This window comes from Alligator sinensis, unplaced genomic scaffold (genome assembly GCF_000455745.1).
Source record: "Alligator sinensis unplaced genomic scaffold, ASM45574v1 scaffold308_1, whole genome shotgun sequence".
NCBI classification, from domain to species: Eukaryota; Metazoa; Chordata; order Crocodylia; family Alligatoridae; genus Alligator; species Alligator sinensis.
In genome coordinates this window covers 1829467-1847487 of record NW_005842041.1, presented here as the reverse complement: position 1 = coordinate 1847487, position 18021 = coordinate 1829467, and the positions used below count along the sequence as shown (strand labels likewise).

Below are 18021 nucleotides of genomic sequence, written 5' to 3'. Positions count from 1 at the left end.
GGGCCCATTGCCCCTCCCCCCCCCCCCCCCCCCCCCCTGCCACTAACCTCCCCTAGTGCCTGTGCCCCACAGCCTCAGCCCCTTGCCTCCCCTTCCCTCTGCTTCTGCCCCCCCACCCCTGCCGCAGTCACAGCCCCTGCTCCCCCTTCCCACACCCCTTTCTCTCCCCTTCCTTTGCAACACTTCTGTCCCGACAGCCTTGAGTCCCAGCCCCTGCCTCCCTCCTTCGCTCCCCTTCCCGCTCCCCCAACGCCTGCCCCTCCACCTCCCCCTAACCTTTGCTCTGTTGCTGGCAGGCTCTGTCCCTGATGCAGCCTGGGACACAGAACACAGCTCCAGCCTGGCCCCATAGCTGCAGTGGAGAGCTACAGCGCAGGGCTGCTCTCCCTGCTCTAGGCTGCAGTGGAAACGGAACCTGCCAGCACCAGAGCAAAGGTAAAAGGAGGTGTAGCAGAGAGAAGGGAGAATGGTGCAGGGGGAGATGGGGCAGAGGGGGGCCCAAGACAGCAGGGGAGGAGTGGAAGAGGGACAGGTAGCAGCTGCGGCTGCAGCCCTAACCCAGGGTTGGGGCCAGAGCTGCAGCAGCTGCCTGCCCCAGGCCCCTTGATACTCCATTGTAGGATGAAGGGTTTTTTTCCCCCATATCCCTCATGTCGAATGGGGGAAAAAAACCTCATCTTTTAATTGGAGTACATACGGTGACTCCAAGTAGTTTACATGCAGTGACATTTGGGGAGAAAAAAAAAAAAAGGCATGCAATTCCTTCCATTTTTTAAAGCAATTACTTTCCTTTTCATTGTTTGGGATGCACACCCTATCACTGAGTATAAACTTAAATCACAAAGAGCTAGTAAGTCACCCCCACCTTTGCTCTCCAGATACATTTTGCCTTGATTCTGAATACAGCCCTGTGAGGGATCCATCTGCTTGGAACAGACAGCAGACTGCAAGATCTTCAGAAAAGGGACGGTATGTTTGTATAATGTTCAAAGCTCAACAGCAATAAATCATAAGCAAAGAGCAAAGACATCAGCATCAGTTCTAAATGGCTTTTGGAAAGTCATTTAAACCCCTAATTTAGTCCCAACCATAAGTGATTAATTATCATCACAAGCTCACTCCATCATTCCAGTCACACTCAATGGCCTCCTTTCTCAGGCCACACCCAGTAGCTGCTGGTGGCCTCTACTGGAGCAAGGCCCTTTAAGACTTGATTTTTCAAATGCTCTTGTAACCCTAGTCTTCTTAACCAGTTTACATACTGCCTACTTAACTTGTTTTTTGAAGGTAGGTCTGATACTGTTTTTACCAATATTGGTACTAAATAGTGGATTTGGGCTGTCCAAATGTGCAATGTAATATACATGTATGTTTATATTTAAGACTACCAAGAGATCTCTGTTCTAGACAAAAATAGAAAAAGGAGGGGAAGGGGAGGAAATTCATAGGAAGTTAACTTGAAAAATTATCAAGTCATTCTGGCAGTATTGTACAGACAGTCAAAAAGCCCGAGGCCGAATCAATTCAGTCTTTGCAAGTTAGTTTAAGACGCATAGATTGAACTGAGAAGTAAGTGAACAGACATTCACTTTTGACACAGCCACATGCCTGCAATGGCCCAGGCCAGAAACCAGGGGATGCTAGAGCAGACAGCTTGGACCAAGGCTAGGCTGCCCATCCTGCAAGGGAGGGTTGGCAGGGGAGGTGCAAAGCAGCCTGGGATGCTGGGGGACTGAGTTAACGTGAACCTAGAGGGGATCTGGGACAGAAGAAATTTAATAGACCGATTTAACCTAAATCAGTTAAGTCTGATGCTACCTCCATCCAGGCTTATCTTAAACTCGTATAAGCCTTTTGAAAGCAGTTTATGTGCACCAAACTTCTGGTGTATTACAGATTTGAACCAGTTTTCAATTACTTATACTGGTTTGTGTGTAATTTTGTCTCTAGCCTAAATCCCTAAATTGCTTGCACCTTGTATCTAAAATACTTTGACTTCTTGAAACCTCCCCTGACCCAGCAAGTAATAGTTTCAAGTATGGCTGGAATTCAGTTGGGATCTGCCAGAACAGATTAAAAAAATTCTTCCTATTGTAAAGACATTCCTAAATCCTCATGACCTCAGTGTGCTATTACTCAGCTGCCTTAGCACCTCTAAAGAAGAAAAACAAACCCAACCAAGCTGATTTGCTCATGACATCTCTCCATTCCACGTAGTATCACTGTCCTACTGAAAGTTCTTATTGTGGGAACAGAAATATATACAGTAGTCCTTTAATCCTATTAAAGAAAAGATCATCCCTCTGTAAAGCAGCTTGTTGCTATTTCCCCTCCCCAGGTGAGAGGCTGTGTTACTGAGAAGCTCCTCCTACCTAAAACAAGGACGAAGCACTGTATTGCAGCTTTGCCTCAAACATGAAATTAAACAAACTATCTACACCAGTGGTTCTCAACATTTGTAGACTTGAGACATCCTTTGGAAAATGCCAGCTTTTAATTTTCACTCTTTTTCTTGACTACAGAAAAATAGCAGAGCAGTTTTTCTGTTGCAAAGAATTTAGAAATACCACAATCTCTGGGTTTCTCTTGTGAATCACGTTTGCATATCTAACAGTGCTAACATTGTGGCACCCTACCACACCCTCAAAAGACTCTCAAGGCACCCTAAGGTCCCATGGCATCCCAGCTGACAATCACCTTTTCTTGACTACAGAAGAATAAACAAACCATTTTTTTTTCTGAGCAGAAAGGTCACAACTGTGGACTTCTTTTTAAAATCTCTGGTTTTCGCTTGTGAATCAGGTTTACATGCCTAACAATGCTAACACTGTGTGTCACCCCACTGCACCTTTGAAAGCATCTCAAAGCACCCCAGGGTCCCGTGGCACCTTGGCTGACAATCACTGCCCTATACCAGGCAGCCACACTCAATCCAATGTCCCCTGACCAGACAGGCACACAGTAGAGCAAGAGCTGGGTGTAAACTGCAGGATCCAGAGCCATAGCTCAGACTCCCCTAAACCTGGGTCCTTGCAGTGCTACTGGGAAACCTGAAGACTGAGCAAACCTTCCACACTGCCTGCAAGATGTTCACACGGGGAAGGGGAGGTTTGGACCCAGTATTATTATTACTGTTGTTATTAATAATGATAACAATGATTACCAACAACAGCAGCACCACCGACAATCATAGAACAACAACAACATTCATATATATTAAGCATAGGACAGAATAATAATAAATCATCACAGAATAGAATAATAATTATAATATTCATAGAATAACAATATTCATCATATAACAAGAATAGTCACAGACTAGTAGCAACATTAATCATACAGTATAATAGTATTAGTATATAATGGCAATAATAGTAATATTAATCACGTCATAGAACCACATTCCCAGAATATTAGTAATACTGAATATGCGTCTATTACTATTACTAATATTCTAAGAATATCCTTCTATGACACAATTATAGAATATTAGTAATAGTAATCATAGATTCATAGATGTTAGGGCAGTTGTTTCCAACCATTTTTTGCTGTGACCCTAAATTGGCCACCAGCAGGACCTCCCTACCCGGTGCTGTAGGGGCTGGTGGGAGCAGAGTGCGGTGGCAGTAGCCTAGGGGAAGGGGAACCGCCATTGCCCGCTTTGTGCGTGGCGCACCGCCCTGCCTGCCCACCACACGTGTGCTTCTGCATGCGCATGTGTGTGTGGGCCCTTCCTTCACAACCCTGATTTGGGTCATGCTCTGAGGTTGGGAGCCAGTGTGATAGGGGCTAGAAGGGACCTCACAAGACCATTGAGTCCAGCCCTCCCTGCACTTGGGCAGGAAAGACCGCTGAGGTCAGATGATACCTGACACAGGAGAATAGAATATTCATATAACATTAGAAATATTAATCATGTAACAGAAGAATATGGATAGGAAGAAAGGTATATTAATAATATAATACACATAGAGTAAGAAGGGTGATAGAATATTATTATTTTCATTATTATTCGATGGACAATTACCATTCGAAGATTCATATTACCACAATGCTTACTATATTCATTTTATATGACAGACTTATAAGATTCATATTACTACTATGATTACATGGGGCATTTTTCCTTAAAAGGGAAAAATAATATCATTACTTTCATTATTATTCTATGACTTATGATTGCTATATTCAGTTTAGGTGATGGACTCTATAAGTCTATCATCTAAACTGAATATAGCAATCATAGTGGTAATATGAATCTTAGAATAATAATGAAAGTAATAATATATACATTTATTTATTTATTTTAAATAAGGAAAAATGTCCCGTGTCCCCGGTCAAGTTAGCCAGCCCCGTTGGAGTCATTCCGGAGCCACAGGTGGCCGTGCTCCCCGCAGGCACTCTCACCAGCAGAGCAGAGCAGAGCAGCGGGCGCTGCGCCGTCCCAGCACCCGGCGGTGCGGAGCCCACCAGGCAGTGCCGCCGAGCAGGACTCGGGTCGATGCCCCGCAGACGGGCGGCGGAGGCGACGAGCCCGGGCGGGGGTTTCCTCTCCGGGAGCTGCTCCCGGCCTGGCCCAGGAGAGCGGGGAGGCAGCGCCGTGCGGGCCCTCTCTCCTCCCTCTCTCCCTCCCGGCCGCGCTACTTGCCTGGAGCCGGCGCGGTCCCGCAGGAGGCGGCGGTGAGGCGCTGCTCTGGCGCCGGCCGGCAGGTGCAAGCCGCCGCGAGCCCCTTTAGAGACTCTCCTGGTCCCGATCCCGGTCCCGGAGCGCAGCGCTCCCCGCGGCACGCAGCTCCCTCCCCGGGAACAGGAAATACCGGTCCCAGCCTCGCCCGGGACAATAGGTGCGAGCGGAGGGGGGAGCCGGGCGGGCGGAGTCAGCGCGGGAGGCGCCTGACTCAGCCCGCCGCTCCCTGCTCCCCGCCTGCAGCCAAGCTGCGGGGCGGGGGGGAGAATGGGCCCGCCATGGGGAGCGGGGTGAGTGTCCATCCCTGGCGGGGGAAACACCACGTGTCCATGAAGGCAGTTTTCCTTAAGCACTCCGGGGACAACTGTTCATCTGGCGTGGTTCAGCACCCGCCCAGGTGTTGGGGCTTGAAGCCCACTTTATGGAAATGGAAAGCTCCTGCGGCCCTATGGCTGAGGGCAGGTGAAACTTGGGGGCATCTGAACCCCAGCCTCCAGGCTTGGGCCTGCATGTAGGATGCCCACCAAAAGGATTCAGAAATATCTGAAGCCCCTAGTGGGGAGGATGTTTGGGAGTTGTAGGGCCACTTATGGTTCTGGACTGACTCACAGATTTGGACTTGATTTGGCTTGGAACATGAGAAATTTCTTTAAAAACAACAAGTGTGTATCCATCCCTGCCTTCACAGAGCCTGCGCAAGCCAGCCCCTTCCTCCCTAGCCTTGGAAGGTTTGGCTTCAGGGGTGAAAGCAAGGGTGGCTTCCTGAAGCCACCCATCCCTGAGGTCCACTTGTCCCTAGGGTCCCCCTTGCTGCCAAAACAGCAGACAAAATGCTAGGGATGTTTGAAAGGGAAGGGCAGAAAGAACAGTAAGCGGGTGCGTCTACACCAGACGCTTAGGGCATTTATACACATACTATTTTTCCCAGCAACACGCCAGAGATCCCCAGCATTGGAGCAGATTTGATTAATTGAGCCTGCCCTGCACACCAGCTGAGGTGAACTGTGCTGCGCTGTGTGCAGTTGTATAAGTGGCAAAATGCACGTCAGCGTGCAGAAAATGGCAGCGGTGTGGTTTTGAACTAGCCCCTCCGAGGTGTTTTAATTCAAAAGTGCACTGCTGCCTTTTTCTCAGCACTGATGCGCATTTTGCCATTTATCCAACTGCATGCTGTGCAGTGCTGGGCACTTTTCAAAGTGCTCAGTGCTGCAACTCATGCATGTGTAAAAATGCCTTTACTGTGTATTAGCCTAATAACCAGGGTGCGAAATATGGGGGAACTAGGGGGGGTCTGAGCCCCCCCCCATAAGAGATGAGAGCCCCCTGTAAGATTTGAAAATCATAATGGGGGGGGGGAGGTCTATCGGATTGCTCCTTCTAATGAATCGGTTTAATTTTTTTCCAAACTCCCCTAAGAGTCAAAATGTAATTCAAACCCTGTTAATAACTGTGCAGTAGCATCTCACAGCAAAAAACCAGGCTACTAGCTTACTGCGCAGCATTATTAGGCTCACACACAGTAAGCATTGCTACACTGTGCCAGCACTACTGCACAGTAACTTTAAGTACTGCGTGTTTAGTACTTCATTAAGCAAGTACTAAACTAAATGCGCAGTATCTAAGACACATTAATGAGCATGTAGATGCGCCCAGTGTCACTTTGCTCGTTGATCAGTCAGTGGGGCACCCACACCTCAATTTCTGTGCCCAGTTTTGGTCCCTGCACCTCAACAGTGATCTAGGAGAGGTAGAGGAGGTGGAGAAGGACTGCAAGGATTATCAACAGTATGGAGGGGCTTCTGTATGAGGAGAGACTAAAGAGGCCAGGCCTGGTCAGTTTAGAAAAAGAGGGGGCAGCATGATAAGGGGTTATCTTCTAGTATAAGATGGTTTGGGGAGGGATGATCCTGTCTCAGGTGGGGGTTGAATGAGGTGATCTCTGTAGGTCCCTTCCAGCCCAACTTCTCTATGATTCTATGAAAATACTCAATGGCAAAGAGAAAGTCAGTAGGGATTTATTATCGACTCTCTCACAAGTCAAGAATGAGGGGGTCACAACATGAAACGAAGTCAGAAGTTGAACACCAACAAAAGGAAACTCTTCACACAGTGTGTCACTGAAGTGGGGAACTTTGTTGCCACCAGATGTGGTGGAAGCTGATAGTTTAGACAGATTCAAAAAGGGATTCGACAAATTCTTGGAGGAAAGTAGCTATTGAGCATGGGAGTTTGGTGCACAGCCTCTGAATCAGAACTTCCTGGGCCTTATATACTGGAGGCTGCAAGTGAGAGAAGAACAGAGGAAAAACCCTGGGAATTAGTCTCTTTCAGCATCCACTCTCTGCTGTTGTATGACACGTGAAGCTGGGCTAGATGGTCCAACCCCCTAAATGGCAATTATTATGCTCTTAGGTGTTTAAAAAAAACAGCCTGATTCAGTGGCTAGAGCAAGAGACGGACTCAGATATGGGTTCCATCATGACTCTGCCACCAACCTACTATGAGACCTTTGGTAGGTTGAGAGGTAGTCTGAGGTCAGTCAAAAGGCAGGTAGATATATATGCATCTCTGTAGACTAACTAAATAATCTGTATGTAGAGAGTACAAGTTTTCCTATGAGTTCACTTCATCAGATGCTGTGAAAGGACAGCACAAAGCAGAGTATGAAGAGTAGGTGAGAAAGTAGGGGAGAGACAAGTTCCCATCTCTGTGTGATTCCCCTTCCATCCTTTGGTTATGGGACTGCAGAGAGAGACCCCCATGTCATTATGATGACTGTTAGCTGCTATTACATTTGAAATAATAATCTTAAAGAAGTGCTGCAACTGTAAGGTCTGATTTAGGCAAAGACCCAAGTGCAGCTTTCTTCTGCTCTGTTGTGCGACTGTATCCTCTTCTTCCACCCATACTGGAAAGAATTTCCCTAGGGATGAGAATAGTTTGCTCTCTGTGCATGTTACACCGAGCTCTCTGTCCACGCTACCAAAAATACCAACACTACCCTGTGAGCAAATGGTCTCTAGGAATTGGTCTAAGAGCATCAGCTCAGTGTTCACCACATCTATTAAAAAACAACTTAAGAGCTAGGAGGTCTCACTCAACAATATCCCTCTACTAATATCTGATGCCAGCTACTTATATGTGTATATTGAAAGTCTATATTTACATTTTGTTATGAATTTGGATTCACCAGGCATTAAGAACCTTTCTTATTTAGGGACAGTTTGGTTTATTATTTTTCAATGCTTTGGCTTTTTTTTTTCCAGAGTATATTATATCTAACTTAGAGGCTTGTTTTTGTTTGGTTTCCTGTCTTTTTGTGACAAAAGAATTATGACTCACTTCCTTCCGTTTTGCTGGTGGGCTTTGGCAGTCTGGAAGGACCATGCTGTTGACATCATGTCTCCAGATTGAAAATTGTGATAGTAGTCTAAAGCCCCAAACAGTCCAGATTTCAGGTTAAAATATGTAATATCACCGTTCACGTTTGATCAACATAAATCTAAAACCTGAACTTCCCAAAATGGGCTGTGCTTTAAATTGTGATCCCAAAGATGCCAGCTTCCCAGATCTATCAAAAATAGCTCATGTTCTAGCTGCAAAATGAAAGTCACAAACTGATAACCCTAATAGGAAAAATTAAGACTTTAATTTTTCTGATCTTAACACATCAGAAAGGAGCATAACATGTCGGACACAATTTGTTGTCTGTTTTGCTTTGCAGATCAACTCTAACTAAACTGCTTCCAAATTAAACAGCATACTTTTTAATGTCAGATTCTTGAGATAACATTGCTTCTGGACTTTGTTCTGTGCAAGCTTACTGAACACTTTGAATAATTTGCAGCTCGAGTGTCAGTCAAGTATGGACAGGATCACTTTACAACAGTTGTCAAAGATTAGAAACTTCCAGGGTTCTCAAAAGCATGCTTTCATAGAACTGTTTTTTGATTAAAGCTGGTGCAGTGCTTGTATAGTGGAGAACAAAATGAAGAGTAAACAGTGTTTTTAATTAAAACATTGGACTTTGAAACTAAGCACAGCAGGCAGAAAGATCTTCCTTGTATTGAGAGAAAACATATGACTGCATTCAAATCGGTTATTTTTCAAGTCCTGCTCCTAAATAAAGTTTAAGATTTAGACATACCCAAGTAAGTCGTATTAATGAATTAACACCCCAAAGAAAACAAATCACAGTAATACACTTACTAATTATTTTCCAGAAACTACTAATTAATTGGTTATTTTCCAGCAACTACTTTAGGTCTGTGTCCAAATGAGTGTAGCCGTGCGCGTTCAGCTTTACTCTGCACTTCAAGGGAGCAGTACAGGGGTTTTTTTGACCCCTGGATAGCCTCAAAACTGGAACCTGGCTGCCCAGTCATGCTCCATCTGCTGGCCAGGTTCTGCATACCTGGATTGCTGCGGCCACAGCCCCACGAGGCCTCCAGGACCCCAGGTGAGGCTGCTGGGGCCTGCCCAGTGCTGGCCCCAGCCTCCCCTACCCTACCCAGGGTAACCTGCTGCTTGTGGCACATGCATTCCCCAGAGACAACTAACAATGGCACAAGGTGTGCCACTGCTAGTTGTCCCCGGGAACCAAAAATCAACGTGCATATGGATGTAGCCTGGGGGTCTAAGTATGGCAATGCTCAGGAGGAAGGAAACAAGACATGGACTGAGTAGAATCTTTGCTGTTCCCTTACTTTCATCCGTTTTTCAGATTCTTCACATTGTTCTTGATATCTGTTTAATTTCCTTAATGAAAGGAAAGAAATCTGTGGAATTCTTTAACTGCAAAATGCAATTCTTTAACTGGAAAATATTTCCTACAGTCAAAATGATTTTACGGGAGTAGCTAATGATCTTAAACTGCTCAGAAGATAAGAGTTACATTAAATATTTAAATGTTAGTCTTTTATGAAAGGAAATTTTAAATAAGCCAAACAGAACTGTAGAGACTATTGATGGTTAGATGCAGCAAAGCCTAAATTGGAACATTGGTGCACACTACAAAATCACTAATTGAACCAAAATGGTACAGTGGAGCTATTCAAATACCAAGACACAAACAAGTTATAAAACAATTCAGCCACAACTATGTGACTTGTTTTAAAATTCCATTATTTCCATGCCCTAGTCATTTAAATCCATGTCAGCCTCTCTAGGGATTCATTTCAAAGTGTAGCAAATAAATAAAATACATTTTAATGTTCCTAGTCCTATGCACAGTACATTCTTTTTCCAGAGGAACAGTCTCTAATATCTATTATATTCTGTGGAGATAGTGAACCTTCCAATTTCTGCTGCAGAGTATTTTATCTTGTGGCTGCCAATATATACAAACTTTTTATGGTCTAAATATATCTTTAAAATCTCAATAGCAATGTGAAGGAAAGCTAATCTGATTGTTCACAGACCATCCATGTAGGATCACAATAGCTCCTTGCAGGTGTGTGCAGCAAATTTCAAATGCTTTCTCTGTCTCAAAGTCTCACATCACACAGCTCACCCCTACAGCAGTAAGCTTTTCCTTCCATGCCCTCCTCTGCTCTCCCAACAATGCCATCCCCCAGGTGCTTTCTGATCTCTTTCTCTGATTTTCTACAACTTCCTGTTACATTACAAATGTTGTTTAAACAGGCTTCTGTGAATTCACACCTGCAGCAAACTTACCTACATATATGAGCATTACCTGAACACTGATTAATCTCCCAGGCCCATGGGTACAGCCCATGTCCTTCCTACCTTGTCTTACTCCAGGGTACATAACTTGTCCATCTTATCAACTATTTAGATTCAGGCTCTTTTGGGCAAGTATTGATCCCATTTTGTGAAACAACTAGCACACCTATAGGAATTCTGAAGTAATACATTAGAGCAAGGAACAGATGCTGGATTTATCCCTGGATAAACTGTGCCTGCATTTGACCCAGAACAAAAATATTCCAGGATTGACACGTACAACATGTCCTTCTAATCAGGGTTTAGTGAGCAGCTAAATGCAGTGTTGCTTTTCTGCCATTTATTCAATGATGCAATCTTGGGATAATTGTACAGGCATACTTTGAAATATCCTGGGTTAAACTGTTACCTCTTAGCCAGGAAACTTCTTTAGGATTATACCGGGACAGCAGAAATGGACATGTTTGTACTTTGTCCCAGGATAAAATGGTTTATGCTGAGGTAAATACAGTGTCTGTTTGCAGCCTAGGTTATTTCTTCCCCTTTTATTTTCCAGCATCAATAAGTTTAGTAAACTGAAGAATGGGGTTTAGAAGAGCCCATTGCCATAACTGGGTTTCTTTGGAAGAAGAAAAGTGAGGAAGAGACAAGAGAAGCGTTAGCAGCTTTCCAGGTGCTGATGACCATTAAACTGCATAAATGTGCTGTAGCTAGTAACTTCAGAGAGGTGTTTCAGGTTGTGCAAAAACTGTTGTTATTTTATATTTATATTGTGACAATACAAAAGGTTTAACATCTGGATCAGGACCCTCATTGTGCTAGACAATGTACAAGCACATAGAAAAACAGAATCTTTACCCAAGTAACTTATGATTTAAAGTGAACATCAAGACACAGGTTGACCTTTGCCTTATGAATTATGCTGTACCTTGAGAATAAACTCTTTTTTATCTCTCGAATACTCCCCACTATCACCACCAGTTTAACGGACACTTTAGTCCGAAGAAATACTAACAGTTGGAACATAATTTGCCTACATGAAAATTCCTATGATAAAGGAAGGGAAACCACCAATTCCACACACAAGAAGCATTCTAAAGGTAGGGACTAGATTTTCAGAAGTGCCCAGTATTAACTTATTCTCCCAATGACAAAACTCTGATTGACTTCATTAAGGAGCAAAGTTAGGCCAACAAAAAACTTTTGAAAAATACATCCTGAATGTCCTGAGTTTGGAACAGAATCTATGTCCCAAAACAGTTTATGAAACTAAAAAGAGCTCAAGAGAATCTGCATGTCTGATATCAAAGAAGAAAACCCAGTAGATGAAGAAATATCTTACATTAATTTTATGTAACTTGGATCAGTGCCTGCTGCAAAGTGATCAGCTTCTTTCACTGAAAGCTCCACGAAGCTCTTCATGTTATTTATGAAGCAATGAGCCATTTCCATTGTTAGATCCACTATTTGCATCATTAATTACTGCCTCTATGTTATCTAAACACTACACAACAATAGTACTGGATATGCCTGAAATTGCTGTTCTTCCTGGCATATTTTTCCTGCAGCATGTTCATGTATTTCTTATTGCTCTTTCCTTTGTACTTTCTTCCCTTTCAACCTTTTCAATTATTACTTGGGCTTAGGATGCAACTATTAGAGGAGACAGATCTTGGATAAGAACTCGAACATGCTTGGTTAAGTTATTTCAGAGTCTGTAAAGTTTTCCACAATAGTAGCTCTATGCTGAAAATGGTTTATATTCAACAGTTTTCTGCATACAGGATCTGATTCCTTGTTGCCCTGGCCCCTGTGTAATCAGCTGCACCAGGGCAAAATTGCTGTAAAATCACATAATTTGTAGTGTCGTTAACTACCATTGTAAGTACAGAGCAATGAAGTATCAAGACCTACTATAAACTGGAAGCATGTTATTGAATAAAACAATCTAAATTCCCTAGGAAAGGCAATTCTCTGAAAGCAGTGTAAAAAGAACAAATCACATCAATTGCACATATTTACACAAATGAAGAACAAGAACTAGCAATAGTAGCTTAACTGCACAAAATACATGAATCCTTTAATGGCTACATAGGCATTCAACTACATTTAGTTATACAAGTTCCCAAGGAATGGAATTTGACACGTACATTCCATGTTTCCACTTGTTGAAAATGATGGGTTTTTAAAAAGCTGTTCTAGCTTTAATTTTCCTTTGTACAACGGCATATTAGTATATCATACCAATAAGCCCTCATGGCATTGCCTTAGAGCAGGCAATTGTTTTGGGTGGAGGGCTACGAAATGAGTTTTGGTGAGCTATCGAGGGCTGCATGGGTAGCCCTGCCCCTTCGTTGCCATCTTGGGATCTGAAGTCCCACCCCTAACCCCTGACCTTTGCCACTGGAAGTCCCTTCCCTTACCCCCCACCTCCCTGAAAATACTCCTTTTGTGTGTGTGTATACGTGTGTGTGTGGGGGGGGGGAGGGGAAGGGTGCCGTCTTAGAACCAGAAAAAAATCATACACTAAAAAAAAACATATACCCCCCACCCCAAGCACAGCAGCAGCAGGTGGGGTGCTCAGGGCGCAGGCACCTGACAGGATCCAACCAGCGCTGCACATCATAGCAAGGGTGCAGCCTCCACTGGGCCACCTGTATCACCGGCGTTCCCTGCCTCTCACGCACAGCCCTTGCACTAGCACAGCAGGGAGGGAAGCCCCACGTGCTAGAGCCAGCTGCTTTCCCTGCTGGGGCTGCACAGCATAGGAGAGAAGCCTCAGGAGCTGGAGCCGGCTGCTTTCCCTGCCAGGGCTGTGCTGCAGGGGAGGGAAGCCCTAGGTGCCTTCCCCAGGGGGCAGGAAAGGCAGCCAGCTCCAGTGCAGGGATTCTATCCTGTGCTGCGCAGCCCCAGCAGGGACAGCAGTGGGCTTCAGCACGTGGGGCTTCCCTCCCTGCTGTGCAAGTGGCAGGCAGTGCTGACAATAAACAGCCCAGGGGAGGCTGCGCCCATTGCTGCTAGCCAGAGCCACGCCTCACCAGGTACTTGCACCCTGAGTGCCCCACCTGCTGCTGCTGCTGCCACTACCACCGCCTGCTGGGGGCTGCATGACATGGGGGTGTAGAGGGGATCCACACACCCCCTCACCATCCCTCACACCCACATGCTGCCCAGCCAAGCTCCATGCTGCTGCCGCTCCCCTGGCCAGTGGCTCTGGTGCTGCTACCATCCCCAGCCCCAAGCTCTGAGCTCCTGCCCAGCTGCAGCTCCACCCCTGCCACTTCCTTACCTGCTGCCCAGAGCCAACAGGGGAAGTGGAGCAGGTTCCTGGGGGCTGCAGCAGCGGTCCCCTGTGGAAGCTGCATGCTGACCAGGTGGGGCCTTCTGTCCATGAGGGTGGGAGTGAGGCAATAGGGTATGTTTGGGGGAGTGGGTGTACACACGGGCACCTTGCTCCCACACTCGCAGGCGGAACGGCTGGGCAGAGCACAATTTGTTGGTGGGATCCACGGGCCAGATGAAAATGCTTGGCAGGCCAGATCCAGCCTGCGGGCCATATTTTGCCCGCCCCTGCATTAGAGCAATGGTCAACAATGTTTTTCAGGAGCAGTTCATAATTACCCAGCTCAGGTGTGAGGCGCCAGAACTAAGACCTGCTGCCAAAGACAAAGTTCCCTGCTGCTTGGCCATGGTGGGGCATGGTGCCACCAAATTCCCCACCCCCCACTCCTCCACCACTGAAGCCCTCTAGATCCCTGAACCAGATTCAGCATACAGGCTGTAGGTTGCAGATTTCAGGCTTAGAGAATGGGCAGACATAGCATTTGAAGCACTCCAAAAATGGCAGAAGTGCTCCAAAACTAACTCTGAAGGAAACAGCTAACATTTCAAATGAAGCACTTTCTGTTACATATGCATAAATGTGTGACTTGCAATAGGGGAGGACTCTTACTTCAGCATCCCACAGTGGTCCATTTCCCTCCAACCCCTCTGGATGGCCCTTTACCCCAGCACCAGAATTAGAAGAGGTGCAGGGCCTCCAGTCTCCATTCTGGTGTGGGAGGCACTCTAGGAAGCAGAGTGCACCAGAGAGCACTGGCTGTGCTGCAGAAAAGGGGCTGCTGATCCCTAGCAGCCAGCACCATTCCCCTGTATGCCCCCACTGCCCAGCGTTGCGGGGAGCAGAACCACAGATTTCAGCAGTCCTCTGTTGTGCCCCCTACCTTGTGAGCATGGCATGGCATGCCAGCTAGGGGACACAGCTGGGTTTATACGTCTGTCCACTCCTAAAGTGCTGCATTTCAGAAGTGATTTAGTGGAGAAGCAGGTTTCAGATAATTGGATTCTTTTTCCATTGGTTAAAATATATGCAGTTGTCACAACCCAGTGATTTTGGTGCCTCGGCACTATGGAATTTCCTGGCCACATGAGAGCTCTTTTGCACGGCAGAGTGTTCTGCTGCAATTGAGAGCCCGCGTGTAGGAGAGAGTTCCCAATTTGCAGTTTCCTTTGCAGAATGCATTTCTTCTTTGCAGCACAGAAATGCACGGTGCAAAGAGTTCCCGCTATTCGAATGTAAATTTGTGCCCCGCTATTGGCCAGTGCTAAATTATTCACACGTGGCGGCTAGTAATTGGCTCGCTGGCCGTTTAAAATTCCGCGCGACTTCCGCCCAAGTCGAAGAGCTTTGAGCAAGCTGCAGAGTGCCTCTGAAGTTATCTGACTTGCGGCTACCGATGGATAGACTGATCACCTATAGATCTTTCTTCCCGTCGCCGACCCCAACCCCAGCCGTACCCTTTTCCTGCCGGCTTCGAATTGCGGACGGATTAACTGGCTTGGGCCCCGCCAGCTGGAACAACTCGTGTGGTTGTTCAGACGACCGGACCACCTGCATCGTGATTGCAAGCGGCGTGAGTAAAGTTTTTTGCAACCGATAAGTTGTGTCTGCCTCTCCATTCACCAGCCCGCCCTAACGTACGACCAATTTCTAACGCAACTCGAGTCGGCTCTGGCCGTCCGAGACAGCAGTGTGGATAATTAATTCAGAACTGGTTCCAACAAGATGCTAGTTCAGATTTAATTAACAGATGGAAGCAGTCACTAACAAGAATTCCATTTTAATCCTAAGTGCTGCACAACACCACCTGAAAGTATTGCACATTGCATTTATTAATGATATGGACAATGAGATCAAGTGAACAATTAGCAAAACTGCAGATGACACCATGTTGAGTGGAATCGTGGATACTCTGGAGAGCAGGGCTAGGGTCCAGAATGACCTGGATAGACTGGAGAACTGGTCTTCAATCAATCAGATAAGATTCAGAAAGGGGAACTGCAAAGTCCTGCAATTGGGGAAAGAAACATTTTGTGCACAACTACAGACTGGGGAATAGCTCGCTAGGCTGCAGTACTGCAGAGAAGGACCCAGGGGATACAGTAGACCGTAAGCTGAATATGAGCCAACAGTGTATTCGTGTTGCAAAACACCCCCAAAAACAACAGCATACTGGGTTGTATTACTCAGTGTCACTTGCAAATCAAGGGAAGTGATTCTTTTGCTCTGTTCAGAGCTGTTGAGTCCTCACCTGGCATACTATGTCTAGTTTTGGGCCACACTTCCAAGATAGATGTGGCCAGTTTGAATAGTCCAACATAGAGCAGCAAAAATCATTAAAGGCCCGGGAGACAAAACTTAGGAAAAGATGAAAGAACTAGGGTTATTTAGTTTAGAGAAGAGAACACTAAGGGGGGATTTGATAAGAGTCTTCAAATACCTGAAGGGTTATTACAGGGAGGATAGAGAGGGACTTTTGTCTATGTATGCAAGAGGCAGGACTAGGAGCAACAGCTTCAAATACCAGCAAGGGAAATTTAGGTTGGGGATTAGGAGGAACTTTCTGTGAGGGTGGTCAAGCATTGGAACAGGCTACCTAAAGAAACTGTGGAATCTCCATCCCTGGAAATTTTCAAGAGGAGGTTAGACATTGGCTCTGATTAAGCAAGGGAGGTATTGAGCAGGGGGCTGGACTAGATGACCTTGTAAAGTATGTTCAAGACCTGCTTTCCTATATTTATATCAATATTTATTTGAATACTACTATTTATTTCATTGGTATTTTTAAACGGTGTATTATTATGCCAGTAACAATGTCAGCTAGCAAAATCAACTGAATGTAAGAACAGTCAGTGGAATCCAGCACGTAAGAAAATGCTGCATTTCAAAATAATTCACCAGGCCTCTTTTAATATAACATTAACACTTACGTTTGGTTTAGTCTCTCTCTCAAGCATGACAGCACAGCTTTATGCTCCTTATGGGTTATTTTAGAATATCAGAATCATAGAAAATTAGAGTTGGAAGAGACATAAGGAGGTCATCTAGTCCAACCTCCTGTTCAGAGGAGGACCATCCCCAACTAGATCATCCCAGTGAAGGCTGTGTCTAGCCAGGTCTTAAAAACCTCCAAGGATAGAGAGTTCACAACCTCTCTGGATAATCTGTTCTAGTGTTACTACCCTCCTAATGAGAAAGTTCTTCCTAACATCTAACCTAAACTTCCCTTGCTGCAACTTGAGCATTTCTAGAGCATTAATGGCAATGATACAATGAGGCAAGTTTTAGTGTTACAGGTTTGCATGTTACTTACTAAATGATTTTTTATAAGTCATTTGGTGTAATACTGCATAAATAACTTATTTTGTCTGCTGCTTCTCAGTCTGACAGAAGATTCCACCTTCCCAGTTCCAAGACAACAGGGTTTGCATTATTATACTATTGATACAAGCAACTGTTTGTGTTGAGATGCGTAAAGCCAAAAGCAGTATGATTTCAGCCACATAAGTAGTGCACTCATAACATACCAATGCAACACTTGACCTTTTGCTTTTTTGTGCTATGTCAATACAATAACTTGAATTTGCTTATTTATCATTTTAAAAGTCAACATATTCATGCCCTGTTCCCTTACTCTGTGAAGGAGCTCATAATAAGAGGAAAATATTAAAAACCACTTTCTCTACTATGGTGTGTATAAACACACACACACACACTCTTTATACAAAAATCAAAGCTTTCTTCTCTAACTCCATGCATCACCAAGACCTACACAGAGAACAGCCTGGAAAGAGGTATAAAGCGCATCTTGGAAAAATAAGGTAAAGGTAAAGGAACCTAGAGATTGGATGAAAGCGCAGAAATAAAGATTAGAGGGTAAATTCTGCAATGTTTTCTGAGGAAAATTTCTAGTACATCCATCACAGGAAAAAAAGAAGAGTATTTCCCCCTTACTTATTTCCTTCATGACTAACTAAATGTAATGGACCATGTTGCAATACTCTTATTCACATTTAATACCCTATTGCCATCAATTAATCCCAGTCTTCTTGGGCTCTGAATAAAGTACCACAAATTGTTCCAGTGGGAGTATCAGGGTTTCCTTTGACTGTGGCAGCCCATCTGTACATTGTTTAGAGTTGCTCCGCCGATAAGAAATCACCAGCCAAGCCCAACTGACTAATCAAAACATGATTCAGCACCAGTAGAGTGCACACTGTGCTGTTAGCTGGGAATGCAATGATGGGAAAAAATAAATCCAGACAACTTGTACACAAATTCACACATTTACACAGAGGAAACTCAAATA

At 45.0% G+C, this 18021-nt stretch overlaps 1 protein-coding gene across 2 annotated transcripts in view; it reads right to left on the bottom strand.

The window, feature by feature from the left end:
* Window positions 1-4847, bottom strand: part of TJP2 (tight junction protein 2) — a 103082-nt gene extending 98235 nt beyond the window's left edge. The window contains exon 1 of one of the 2 annotated variants that reach the window (XM_006022618.3): window positions 4649-4847. The gene's annotated coding sequence lies outside the window, so the exon portion shown is untranslated. Of the gene's footprint in view, window positions 1-4407; window positions 4598-4648 lie in introns of those variants that run through there. The other variant, XM_025202979.1, reaches the window with a different exon arrangement.
* Between the last annotated feature and the right edge of the window lie 13174 nt (window positions 4848-18021).